Source organism: Podarcis vaucheri, assembly GCF_965113315.1.
Source record: "Podarcis vaucheri genome assembly, chromosome: 3".
Classification (NCBI taxonomy): domain Eukaryota; kingdom Metazoa; phylum Chordata; class Lepidosauria; order Squamata; family Lacertidae; genus Podarcis; species Podarcis vaucheri.
Genome location: NC_138761.1, coordinates 90,661,117 through 90,674,080, shown reverse-complemented (window position 1 = coordinate 90,674,080; position 12,964 = coordinate 90,661,117). Strand labels below are relative to the sequence as shown.

The 12,964-nt window shown below is 39.3% G+C and overlaps 1 protein-coding gene across 7 annotated transcripts in view; it reads right to left on the bottom strand.

The window, feature by feature from the left end:
• EYS (eyes shut homolog) overlaps positions 1-12,964 on the bottom strand; it is a 511,791-nt gene that overhangs the window by 220,061 nt on the left and 278,766 nt on the right. The window lies entirely within an intron of this gene.

Below are 12,964 nucleotides of genomic sequence, written 5' to 3'. Positions count from 1 at the left end.
TTGGTTATAATATTATGTCTGAGGACTGGGAGAGGTTATGGACCACCGGTATGAAGTTTACTGCATGTAATGCTCTGAAAGAAAATATTATGAAAATGGTATACAGGTGGTACATGACCCCGGTCAAGCTGGCTAAGATATACCATTTGTCCGATAATAAATGTTGGAAATGTAAGGAAGCTGAGGGGACATTCTTTCACCTTTGGTGGACTTGTCCAAGATTGAAGGCCTTCTGGAAAATGATCTATAACGAGTTAAAAAAGGTGTTTAAGTACACCTTCCCCAAGAAACCGGAGGCCTTCCTTCTGGGCATCGTCGGCCAGAAGGTGTTAAAAAAGGATAGAATCTTCTTTATGTACGCTACAACAGCAGCAAGAATCCTTATCGCTAAGCATTGGAAGACCCAAGATTTGCCCACACTGGAGGACTGGCAGACGCAATTGATGAACTACATGGAACTAGCCGAGATGACTGCAAGGATCCGAGATTTGGGAGAAGAGGCAATGGAGGAGGGCTGGAAAAAATTCAAAGACTATTTGCAAAAGTATTATAAGTTATATGAATCTTAAGATGCCGCATGACTTGGAATGTTAGCCCCAGCAACGAAAGTTTAATTATTTATGAAATTGGATAATATTTATGAAAGAATCAAAGTTTAAATGGGTAAAAATGATAAGATGTTATATTTTTAGAGTAAATGGAAAATAATGAGATTTAAACTTAAACTGCAATTGAAAATACAAAGAAACACACGAAATAAGGTTATAATTTGCTGATAACTTTATTGTCAAGAATGCACTATGTGGGAGATGTGGGGAAGTCCGATGGAAATCTGAAATAAGTTGTTGAAATGGTTGTGATTTTCTGTTTTTTTCTTTTTTTCTATTCTTAATGCTATTTCTTTTTTCTGTTCTATCTGTAATTTGGAAAAAAATGCAATAAAAATCATTATAAAAAAAACAACAATCAGTTGGTCAGAGGGCCAGTCATGATCGTTTTAACAGTTTATTCAAGCAGAGAAATATTCTCATTTCACAGGAAGAACTACATAGAATTAGAATTATTTAGATCTTTTCACAAAGAATGTTCAAGGGATGCTGAAAGATAACAAAATAGAAAGAACATTTCTTGTTCTGAAAATATGTATCAATGCATTTCCTCATACATTTCATTCCTATGATCTTTGAAAATCCCACTATGTGTAAGGTATACATATGCATAAATATTTTTTTTCCTGAATTTAACTGAATCCTTTTCAATATGTGACACTGAAATTTGACTGCCTTTTGAGGGCATGTCTTACTTTCAGGCTTCAAAGGAGTTCACAGATTTCAGAACATTTGGTTCTAACATGAGCATTGATGACATTTTTTATAGCAGCAATGCCAAGAGTCCGGAGCAGGGCAACACAGGCAAGTTCCTTTTTGTTCCAAATTCAATTACAAAGCATTATGGTTTAAATGCCACTCCCTGTTCTCCAACCAGATAACTTTATAAGGCCCCATGTAAGGGCAAACTGAGGACAAACTTAGAGAAAATACCTAAGGACAGATAGGGAAACTGTACTCATGCTTTCAGAGCTAGCCAAAATGTGATGGGGAAAATACTAATGCAGAAACTGTGGACAACAACTTTCCTTCACTTTCTGCAACCCGCCTACAATTGCAATCCCTAGCAGGGGTGCTAACTCAAACAAATGGGGAGGAGCAGGTAAGCCCCACCCCACATAATCAATCACAAGATGATCAGTTACACACACACTATTTGAATGGCTATGGCATAAACTTGGGGTGGGGACTGGACCCCTCTAATATTTTATTGTGGGGGCTGAAGGGACATTAGCCCTTGAGAGTTGGCTCCTATGATCCCTACACAGTGTAGATGCTACCCGCACTGCTCACTACTAAGTTGTGCCTGCACAGCTGTTCTCTGAGTCTCCAGCTCACCAGCTGTGAAAACCGCAATGAAATGGTGAGGCTGTTTTTAGCTTGTCCACAACTGGATTACTATGGATCCAGCCCATAGCTGATATTTACATTTAAAGGCAGGTTTATTACAAGAATATACAAAACCAAAAGAGGTTTTGAGCTACATACAGCTCTTTGTCACCCACACTACAAAATGCACCTACTGAAGGTCTATTTTATTCTTCCTATAGATCTGAGAAGATAATGAATGATACTTTAGTTCTTTTGAATAATTGTTCTATATTGTATTCTGTATTTGTGATTCTTATGCTTTGAGATTCACACACTAATCTTTTGTTGGAGCAGTACCCCAGTGAAGAGCTATAGCTCAAAACATGGGGTGCCAGACATTCTTGCAATAAATTTCTCTGCACTCAATTACTGCCACTGTTTTGCATGCCACTCTATTTCAGCATGGCTCCCTTGGCACATTTCATGTTTAAAAAGGCACTACTTATTTCACAAATGGAACAACTGCCCCCTTATTTCACAATGAAAGTATTTCTGGTATTTAACAAACCAACCAAATGTAAGTGACACATCCTTGTGCTTTCAGAACTCACATTATTGAAGCCATCACCCAATGTATACATTGGAATCAAATGGCAGTCTCAGCTCCCCTCAAGCATCAAAGCAAGAAGAAAAGAGCTCCAATAAGTTCAAAGGCTTCTGTGCCATAATAGTTGTTCAGAAGAGGGAATTTCAGTAGGTTTTCTCAGCCCTGTAGGACTATGCAATTACAAGCTTCACCTGCTGCAATTTCTCCTTCTGCACAGCGTCTAAGGTTGACAAGCCCTGCCCTCTAGTAGCATCTAATCGCTCTCTAAATTGTCCTCAACAAGCCCTTGAGTTTATTGTTCTACATATCAAAACCCTTAGCATTTCCTCTAACCTTTTACATAGCACTCTCAGTTGGTAGCTTGGAGCAAGGAAAACAAATATCTGGAACAAAGCAATTGGAACACTGGAAAACAGCTAAATGGTGCATGGATAAGTCCATTTGCCCAGGACAATATTGACTTATGTCAGATATAGAGGTGTGCACAGACATCAATATATTGTTTGGACCCTGATTTGGTGTATTGGGAAGCAGTTTGACTGGTTTGAGGTGCTTCATAGGCTGCCCAATTCAGCTAAGGGTTCATGCAAGGCTGCTTCATTTCTCCACTACTGGGAATTAAGGAAAATTAGCTAGTCTTCTTTCTTTTGATGAAATGTGCAGACATGGATGTTCTTTTTTGAAAGGAAATGTCCATAACTTTTTAAAGTTTGGGGGTGGAATTGGAGGAAGATTTCAGGCAATGTTGCCTCTTCTGAGGGCATCAATCTCCCCAAATTTCAGAAGGATAGCTACATGGTTTTTCTATGGGATCAACTGCTACAGTTTTTGAGTATGTAAAAAAAAAAAAAAAAGAATTTCCCTTAGTGTTTGTGGACAATTGTTCTGAAAACTGAAACCCTTGGAAAGATTTTACATGAGGTGAATATTTTGTGTGACTTTTCCAATATGAAATTTCACTGCTTTGATTGTTGGTATTATACTATGCAAGTTTTTTCACATACTTTATTTAAGTAATACAACAGCCCTGTAAGGTAGTTCATTTTTATGATTGCAAATGGCAGCAGAAGCCGGATTTGCCTAAAACCACCTTCTGAGTTTATGACTGATATGAGATGTGAAGTAGTGGCTTTCTGGCTCACGCTTCATGACTATTTGAACAACGAATTTTTTATTTTGACATTTTAATTTCCCTGCACCCCATATCACAGGAGGACACGAAAGGTGCTTGATAAAAGCATATATGGATTGTAGTTACCCAAGTAGCACTGAGCAGAATTTCACAGTACATTAAATGTTCAAAAATCTGGCTGCTTCTACTTGAGTAGATTACAAATGGAAACAGAAGAGAAAATAGCACTTTGCTTAAAACCAGAGAACACAAAAACTACAAATATAGGAGTAGCCCTATAAGCATGCCCTCCTCTTTTTAGCAGGAGAGTTTTTATCTTAGCTGGTTCACACATGTTTTGTTTTAATTATTTGGTGGAGTGTTTTTTTTAAAAAAACTATAATTAACTCTTACTCCCAGTTGTCATTAAGAAACTGGATAGAAACTGAATAAAAAGCTGACTTAACAAAATTAAGCCAGTTGGGCATTTTGGAACTCCTACATGCAGAAATTCAAACTAAACACCCTACCCATTTTCAACATACCTACAGAAAATCTGATACTAAACCATTGGGGAAGCCATGGAAACAGCCAGCTCCCAGGCTGATCTAAAAACACCCTGGATTGGCTGCCACTGAAAGGTCTAATAAAATCACTGGAGTAAAAAAAACACTAAAAAAACACTTAACCATGAATTTATCTAATCATCTTTTAAAGACCATTAACTGGTGGTCATCAACATAGCTGGTAGCAGTGACGGCCACTGTCTGAAGAAGGCACAGCTTGGGGAGGGGAAACTTAGCCATGCAAGGCTCCTTGCATTTGGTGCCATACTTAGTTGCCATGCCTAAATGTCCTAGAGGTCAGGAGGCTACAGTCAAAGCAACATCACAGGTAGGCATCGTTGGTAATGTGCGGAGACCCCCTCCCCCCAGTAAGGGATACACCATAGGCCTCCGGAATTTCCTGATCCCCTTCTTCCTTGCTACTACTGCCTGTTCTCCTGCCCTACTCAAGCAAGGAGAAGGAGCAGCATCTGCCCACCATACCCTCTCACACTGGGCGATGGTGTGGAGTGGGGCCAAAGGCAAAGAAGGGCTGAATTTGGTGTTAGCAGCAGCAGCAGGAAAGAGCCCACCAGAGACACCAGGCTCATGGGCCCTCTCCACCTGTGAAAAAGGGCCATAGATCCATGGCAGACCACCAGCCTTGCCTGCAGAATGTATCAGGTTAAATCCTTGGCATCTCCAGGTAGGAATGAGAAAAATCCCTACCCGAAAACCCTGGAGAGCTGCTGCCAGTGAGTTCAGACTCAGCTAAATGAACCAAGGGAAGGGGTGTTGCTGTGTTCCTAACCTGCAGATAGCACCATATACGGTGCTGGCATACTATGTGGGCATTCATGAGATCTACACTAAAAGTTAAACTCTCAAGCTCACTAGACTCCATCACAATGGTACTGTTTTTGTTCTTTCCTGGACTACAAAAATGAGGGAAGGGGGGAAGAGATTGTGATGTTCGCAGCAGGCTAGAAATATGTGGCTGGTAACATGTGTCTTCTGCTTGGTGGGCCCGCAGTGTATGTCAGATTATACTAAATTTTAGAGGGAAAAGGAGTATGATGCAAAATAGAATGGCTTCACAAAAGACTTTGTGTTTGTGTGCGCGCTTTAAATTCGAATGACTGACATTAAATCAAATATTCCCTTTTACTAAGACCTTTAAGAAGTGAAAATAAAATGTAAACTACCAATGATTGGTTGCTATTGTTGCTTAAATAACAACCTCAACCTGTCTTGAGTTATATTGTACAACTCTCTATCACACTCCTTCAGTGGAAGCCTGTGGATCTAAGCCTCAGCAGTAAAACCATGGTTGTGCACAAACAAATTTTGGTTCTACATAGAACCAGAGGCAAAGCACAGATCAGTTTCCGTTTACACAAAAGCAAGATTTTAGTAGTTCTGAAGAAGGTAAAATGCCACAAAATATTACAATGCTTCAGGCAAACAAAACAAAACAAAACAAAAAATCCTCAGTGACATCTCCAACTTATTTATGTTGGGCAGCATGAAGAATATTCTTATGGACATGTTTAGGGAGAGGCTTGTGCTGCAAGTGTTACCATGCTCCATTTGTTAAGTGTCTTTGGCTACCCTCTTCCCCCTGTAGACGTTTCATCCATGTTTTCAGTGATGGAAGAGAAAGGCCACCATGTTAATGAGATGACTTGAGCAATCACACAACACAAACAAGGGCAGGAAATAGTCTACATGTGCCAAGTCAGCAATCAGTCTTTAGTAAACAATTCATAATTTTTGCAGTCTCTTTGCAGATCATATGCAAATAGGGAGTGGGGCCTATGTGTACTAAACAAGTGCTTTTCTCTCGATCATTTTAACTAGCTTCTGAACCAGTTTGATTGAGTAGTAGTTGCAAACATGCTTATGAATATTATTATTTCAGAGCAGAAGAGGTCCTGGGAAAGGACGGGTTCATAATGGTATAACAGGTTCATCAAAGCTTTTCATCTGCACTTTAAACTGTTCATCAAAGTCCAGGGAAGTAAATAGCTCCCAGGATAAAGAAGTACTATAGAATGCCACAGAAATATTTGTTGCGTTTGATATTATTAAGCAAAATATCTGAATAAAAAAATAAATATACAGAACTAGGACTAAAATAGGTTTACAGTGATATATAACATCCACCCTCTTATCAGATCACAGAATTCTACGTTTAAATGTTTTAACACCTCTTTTCCTGAAGTGCATTATCAAGACTTTTTCAATTAGACCATAAAAGCATTTCTGATCACATTTACATATCATCTCTTTCTTTGTAATCCTAGTGTTACCAATGAATAGAATACCTGTAGCTGTGACCACATGCCATTATTGCTTTTTTATGGATACATGACTGGAAGCAGCAAAGGACTGCATTTGAATAAAATGTTGCTCTAGTCAGCATAATTATTACCACTAGGGAAACTGGACTCCCCCCCAAAAAAAACCCCCAATACCTTCTCCAGAGGGTTGGGAGACCCTACAGAACAGCTCACAGGGAAGGGAAAGGGGAGATTCTTCTGTCAGGAAAGCATAAATGCTTGCAATGAAGGAATAATATCCTTCGTGCTATGTTGAATACAACCCATATTTTCCTCAAACTTTCATAGTATTCCAGAGTGGCTTTAGGGCTCTCAGATGGTAAAGGAAATCTTATTCAGTTAATTGCATGCTGTGCAGTGCGGACCTCAGCACACTTACTGTAGAGTAAGTAGGCTCTATTGAACTCAACAGGACTTACTCCTGCACAGTGAATCCATTAGCAGTATAACCCTATGCAGGTTTACGCAGAAGTGAGTCCTCCTGGATGTGATTTCAGGTGAGTAAGCATAGGATAGCAGCCTACACTGAAAAATATTTGCATTTGAGTGAAACAATTCTCCCATGTGTGAAATACCTCTTCTAATATGGTGCTTTTTCTAAGTATTATGCATTAAAAGAATTAGCACTAAAAAATAAGACTGGAGGCACTTTTTGATTGCTCAAAGACTGTCACACTGATTATTCTAACTGGTTGACTAGATCTGAAAGTCTCTTATCTGGGAGTAAGTCCCATTTAAGTCAGTTGGGCTGCATCTGAGTAGACATGCACAGGATTGCACACTAAATGCTGCAGCATCAATATCCCACCCCCCACCTTTTAGGCTAGTTGTAGCTGTAAAGGGAGCCACATAAAGATGAATGCAGCACTTGAGCAAAGAACCAGCTATTCCATCTCCAGATCGCAAAAATACAGATCTCTGTCTCTCTTTCTTTCTCACACACATACAAATAAATTTAAAGAGACACAAAATGCCCAAAAGTGCAAAGAAATCCACATTCTTTCTAACATTCTCAGATGGGCATTGAAAATACATATTTCACAGCTGCTCAAACAACCATTGGTGCAAAGTATGGTTTTTGTGGCTCCACTTTTCAGAAGTCCACACAAATCAATTTGGAACATGCCCCCTTTCCCCCTTTATTTATGGCTTATACTTGAATTCTTAGGTTGCTTTCTGCATAGCCTCTTGCTTTAGAACAGAATGTACTTATAGCCATGTTGGCTCAGCTAGCTGGAATAAAAGTACTGGAATGATCCTTAGTTGCTATGTTTCCAAACACAGTGCTATTTGGATATAATACTCCTCACCTTTGGTTCTACACAAGAACCCAGAATTACAAGGAACCTATGTTTTATTCTGTCAGAGAAGTCTGTGCTGCATGACGTGCTGAGAGTTATGGCTGTGTTTATCCTCACAAAGTTGAAATGTCCTCTAATGTGGCATGCTATGCCAACAATAAAGTGTGGTTAACACCCAGAACTACTTTCAGTGGAGTCCATAAGGGGCTCTTGGGCAAAGAAAAGCAACAGTTATGAATAAACCCTCTTTAAAACTCACTCTATCATAACCGAGAGCAGCCCAAAGACTTTGGGAGATGGCAGAGTGCTAAGGCACTGAGGATGTCATTATTACCTTGTGCCATTTCTTAAAGAAAGAAAGAAAGAAAGAAAGAGAAGGTACTCACTTTTAACATTTGAAAAAAAGGTACTGGTACTGCATACCCTTGAGTGCCCCCAGAAAAAAGCACTGCCTTGTGCAACACAGTGCCTTTCTACCCATGCAAATATCTGCCATGGAACAAACATGTCTTATTCGCCTTGCAAGAAAATGAACCTCTGCATTTTAAAAACTCATGTGGAGCTCTATCCCTTTTCTCTTAGAGAAGAACAATAATAGTCATGATTACACTCAATAGGCTTCAGTGCCATATATATGCTGATGAAGGCTCCGTTTACAACTTGCTGTTAGTAAGAAGGAGGAAAAAACCCAACAAAGGAATGCTGAAACAATTTGATTTGGTTTTTTTAAAAATAAAATAAATGCAAAGACAGGTTAGGCCATTTCTGACATGCCATCTGCCTGAGGGGCCCAGTGTCCGACTGAGCAGGGCTCTGATTCAGTTGGTGCACCAGTTGCCCCGCTTGAGAATGAGCTCTCAGCACACATATAGCACTTCTTTATTGTGCCAGCCTGCAGATGTGGTTCTTGTTTTATTTATTTATATTTTAGAAATATTTCTATACCACAATTTCATTTTTTTTTAAAATCAGTGTGGTTCACAACCATTAAAATGCAATAAGACTAAAGCAAAAAAATAAAAATAAAATAAAAAATCATTACCAGCTGACTATTACAGAAAAGCTTTATTCTTAATTGTCTGCTTAAGCATGGCAGCAAACACTTGAAAGTCAATACAGACGGTGCCTGCTGAATCTCTATTGGAGGAACATCCCCCATAACCCTGAAGCTTGGTTTCATGTTGATGTCACATGAGCCTGATCAATTCATGGAACAACCAGCTATGCTCCTACAGATGATCTCAGTGACTGAGGTGGGATATAAGAGTTCAGGCCGTCCCTAAGTTATCCTGGACCTAAGTTGTCTTGTAAATTAATGCAAGGACCTTGAATCTGGCTCAGTAGTAGATGGTCAACCAGTGCAACTGTTTTAACAACGGTGTCCCATGTTGGCAGTTATGTGCCCCCATTAGAAGTCTTGCTGACACACACTTCACCAGCTGGAGCTTCCAGACCAAGCCCAAAAGCAGCCTTGGGGTTACCAAGACATAGACTACTGTGGTCTACCATCACCATTGGAGTCTGAAGCTGATTCCCTTCCAGCTTCTCCTTCTCCACAACCATGCAGCAAAATGTCACTGTGGAATAGGCTGCACAGGCTTCTTTAAATGAAGGGGACTGCATTGAAAGGGGGGGGACTGTTTCTGTTAACTGGTTTTCTTTTTGAACATTCAGTTTGGATGTTGGTGGAGATGTAGATTTAAAATGCTATAATTCTGTTGGATTTAATAGGATTAAATTAGACTTAAGTGAAATGGTTTGGCTTAATTGTGTTGTGGTACTGGCTGATAGTGATGTAGATTAATTTATGTTGAAATAGCTATTAAACAGAGCCCCTCATCTACTAACTCTTATTTTTGGATTTCAAAAAGAAAGAGAGTCTGCATGAAACACTCAGAGAAAGTAAGCCACGGAAACTCTTTATCTCTGTTGTGTTCAAATGAAGATTACTGGAGGGGAAATAAAATCAAAATCCTAGTCCCTTCTTAAATATTGCATAGCAAGGATAACCAGAATGCTTTCGTGAGATATAAGAATGGACAAAGCAGCATGCAAAAAGAACCAAAACCTGAAATGATGCTTTACGTTTTTCTTTTTCTTTTACAGCAACGTAATATTTCTTTCACATCATGCTTTACCAAAATAGAAACAGATTGTCTGTAGGCTCACAAACGCAGAAGAAAATTCTGTCATCCATTACGGCTACATTCCTATAATATTTCTGAAAAATAATATTTTCACTATTATTGATTGAATGTGTTGTTTGCTTTTGTGCAGGAAAAATAATAATATATAGTCACACAAAGAAAAAGATACAATAAAGCAGCAAATGAAATACATCTTTTTTAAAAAAAATAGATAAAACGAACAACTCAGCAAATACCAACTGTAATAATAATTTTAAAAATCAAACTGATATCGGAAAAGCTTGAAGAAAGAGGCACTGGTTGGTGAAAGAAGACAAATGTTTCCCCTTAGCTGTTGATTCTGTGGAGTGGTTGCTATCAAAGAAAAAGTCATGTTCCTTAGCCCTTAAGGATTTTTTTTTTTAATGCATAATGCATATTGCTGCACAATGAAGAGCTGACTTTAAGACTGGGAAAACGAGAAACTGAGGGTACTGAAAGATCCCACCACCTATCAACTGAATCGTTGATGAGAAGATCCTTCCACACTTTGCTGGGTGAAAGAAAAATAAATATATCAATAAGAAATATTTAAGGCAGAGGAAGGTTTGGGGCTTTGCTGTTACATATGGAAATTGCAATATTTGCATAAGCGGATGCAAAACACCTTGAAATTATTTGGTTAATTGAACAATATAGAAATTAAAGTGTCTAAGATAATTCTCTATCAACTTATTGTCTAATAGCTCCCATTCTAAGTATAGCTTCTGGCTTAATTCTTCAGCACAAGCATTTGAAAATAATCCATGATTAAGGAGGATACAATCCTGGGGGTACAAACATTTCCAAAAAGTAATCAAGACAATTTCAAATATATGTACACATATATTGCTGTATTGCCTACAATGAACTTCCCAGCAGTAATGAAGTTTTGCAACTACCGATTATAACTGGTGTTGGCAGCATTGAGTTTTCTTTGCTGTTGTCTTTGACTGGTAAAAGGATTGCACATCCCTTCTTCCATGCGACAGAGGGACATGTGAATATTGGTAAGTTAAGTTTAATACAACCACAGATCTGTCTCCTGTAACATGGCCACAGGTTTTTTTTGGAAGCTTGCTATATTAGGTTCTGTTTGTACAATTGGGACTGTAAACACTACAAAATGTGGTGAGTTCATCACTATCTACAAAGCCATCTACATTTTGTTTCCTAGCAAAGTCATTTTGCAGTGGAACTTCATTTGTTTTTATCACTGCAGTGGATAGACTTCTGTGAATCACCTGCAGTTAGTGGGTCTTCTGCTGCCTTGGGAAGTGTTCAATGGTGCCAACTACTGATGGCATGTGTAAATTGAACTAGGCCAAAAAGTCAGAGTTCAGCACCACTCTTTAAGTGGGAAAAGCCAATGGGTTAGGTCAGAAAGAGCAGACAATGGTAGAACTTTCAAAATAGGGCAGCTTTCTTGTACTCCCGACTGCTTGGGAGCAAAACCCTAATACACTGGTGGGGACCTTTTTTCAGTCCCAGTTCCATCAGGAGCAACTTGTAGTTCCATTGCAAAGGTAGGCAGTACAGTGGATGTGTGGACTAGGGAGAGCCATCTGAGAGTCAAATAGGGAAGTCCTGAGGACAGTATATGGCCCCTGACCCTGAGATTCACCATCCCTGCTTTAATGAGACTCGGTTCCTCTGAAACTGCATCACAGAGAGACAGAACAACTTCATCCTTTGTTAGAGAGGCAAGGGAATCTCAACTCAGTTCACCTCTCGCTAGTTAAGAGTTATCTAACTGCTTTACCAGATTATCTGGTCTGGTAATGGAGCCTTAGTGAAAGTGTCTATTCCACAGTGCTGAAATATGTTTTCCCTTCCATACATTTAGTTCTTGAAAACAGGCAGGAACATTAAGCAAAATAATAGAAACGACAGCATCACTGCTGCTGCTACTACTACTATTATTATAAACAACGTGTTTCTATGCAATTTTTTGTCAGTCATCTCTTGACAGGCAGCAAAAGCAGTCCAATAATCAATATAGATATGTAGGACTAATAAATAAAATCTTTCCCATGCTGATCTAATGCTATTTATCTTTCCCCAATGTTTCTTAGTGGCACAGGCTTGTGCACACACAAAACTAGGAACATTCTTGCCAGGATTAACCCATTAACCCCTTTGCCTATATTATTGTTGTTGTCTGTTCACAAGTTCTCATATATATATATATATATATATATATATATATATATATATATATATATATCCAACCTTGCTGTAACATTTTCTTCCCTATTAATTTTGATGTGAGGGAAGTGTGTAATGGCCATTAATATCTAGCCTCCATATGGAACTTGGCAGTTCCGGTTGCCTAGCAACCACCAGCCGACTTTGTGTGAGAAACAGAAAGCTGCAGCAAGATTAGGAAGGGTTAGATGCTTTCACATTGCCAGGCTGGGCAGAAAGCTTAAAGGAATCTACACAGAAAACTGACCCGGAAAGCTGAGATACACTAACTTTCCTCGTGTATCCTAATTCATTCACGTCACTGGAAGGCACTAAACTTCACATTATGCAGGATATCTTTGACTGATCTCCCAAAGTGTCATTTTCACTTAAAAGCTAGCACAGTCGTGCTGGTGGTGTGTTGCTGGGTAGGCGTGGGTATGCGCAGATTTTTGTGTGAATTGGATTAGAGCAGCACTACAGGGGGAAGGAAGGACAGCCTTTCCTCCCCGCCATTTTCTGAATTTAAATTTCGCCCCCTCGGGGAGAAGAATGCAGGTGCCTGTATTTTCCCACAGTGGGCTACACAGCAGCTGAGGGGGATTTTGACAGCACATAGGACAGGGTTAAATCCCTTTCCCCCAGCACTGATGCTTCAATCCAATTTTGGGGCCTCCAAGGCGGCAGCTTAGTAAAAATACATTTGTTGGGAGATCAGAGATCTCGCACATAATATGTAGTTTGGCCTTAATATTGTACTGTCTGCAGCTCAGAGGGTGGCCCCAAA